Source organism: Emydura macquarii, unplaced genomic scaffold (assembly GCF_026122565.2).
Source record: "Emydura macquarii macquarii isolate MOO-44397 ecotype Brisbane River unplaced genomic scaffold, CSIRO-AGI_Emac_v2 contig_629, whole genome shotgun sequence".
NCBI lineage: Eukaryota > Metazoa > Chordata > Testudines > Chelidae > Emydura > Emydura macquarii.
Window position 1 is genome coordinate 7,192,046 of NW_027130766.1, and position 1,654 is coordinate 7,193,699.

Here is a 1,654-nt window from a genome sequence, read left to right on the forward strand (position 1 = left end):
CTAGTCTGTATTTTAAGTACACACACGGGTTTGGCATCCCAAGGCAGTGTGGTCAAAGGGGTGCCTTTGTGTTTGCACAGCAATCAGTTTCTGCTTTGGCTGGCACTGGAACTGCTCACAGCCAGGCCATTGTTGCTCAGGAGGAGTGTCTTGAGTGAAGCCAGCAATACCCTCATTCCAGCAATTGACTTTCCACAAGGAAATAAATAAGGCTGCCAAGGTGCAGGAGCCTGGCACCCGTCCCACTGTGGAGACAAGGGCAGGTTTCATGTTATTAACAAATTCAATTTGCATTTTCCAATCAACACAGGCCTGTTTCTTTTCCTGACCCCCTCCTGCGCAGCTCAGAAGCTTTTGTTCTGGGCTGATCCGATGAGGAATGCAATGGGCTTCCTGGGTCTCTGTGATAGAAATTCTGGCTCAGAGAGGGCTGGCTACCATACTACACTGCCGCTTAGGGAACATGGCTTTGGGGCAGAGAGGCTTCACCTCTCTGGATCTGTCCAAGGTGATGCTGAATAGAGATCTCCTGACTCCCTATCTTGTGCCTCTAGCCACAGAACCACACAGACGCCATTGACGTCCATGATTTCCCCCCACAGGCTCTCCAGCCAGGGTTTGCTGCCTCATTAGCAACAGCTACCGGCAAATGGGCTGCAAGTCGGGTGCTATGCAATCCAGCTCTTCCTGTGCACCTGTGCTCACACCTGAGGCTGAGGAGCACGATTCTCCTCTCCGTTACGCTCGCTTCGCAGCACAGCAACGCCACTGGCTTCCCTAATTACTCAGGATCTACCACCGTGTGAGCAAGATGGGAACCAAGCCTGATGAGTTCGAGGCAAAATGCTGAGGCTCCGAAGGGAGAAATGGAGGCTGATGCAAGCCTTGGACAACGTCTGGACAGACAGCCGTCCATTCTCCCAGTCCTCCGGCCCCCCCTCCGGCTGCTTGGGCCTTGGGACTGGCTCCGGGTCCCATGCTCGGACCACAGCTGGTCCCGGTCAGCTGAGAAGGTGGCAAATCAGGGCAGGAGGAACCACGTGCAACATGCAGAGCAGGCAGCAGCCTGTAGTCACGCTGTGTCATCGGGGCGGGGGGCACCGGGGCACCTGTCTCCAGCAGCCAGGCAGGAACCAGGACGCTGGCACCGCCGCAGGTTCCTGAGCCTCAGGAGATTCTGCCTGACGCCAGCAGCTGTCGGCATCGCGCCCATCGCCCTGGGGAGGCGCTCCTAGCCAAGGGGTGTCCTCCCCCGACAAATGGGGGCTCCCCCTTCCCCCAGAGGGGTGTCTTCCCCCAAAATAGGGGATCCCCTCCCCCAAAGGGGTATCCTCTCCTACATGGGGGGCTCCCCCTCCCCATGAAGGGGTGTCCTCCCCCCACAAACAGGGGCTCCCCTGCCCCCCAAAGGGTCCCCTCCCCCCACAAACAGGGGCTCCCCCCGCTTTGGCGGTGCTTCAGTGCCCAGCAGCTCGCCTCCCCGTCTCTCTCCCCGCAATGGTTTCTCCCCGCTGTCGCTCCCCCACCCCCCGCATGCCGGATGGTTTCTCCCACGGGGGTCAGGGGGGGGGTCACACTCACGCCACGTGACAGCGCCCTATGGGCAGCGCAAGGGGCCGGAAGTCACGCGCCTCGAGCCGGTTTTTGCTTCCGG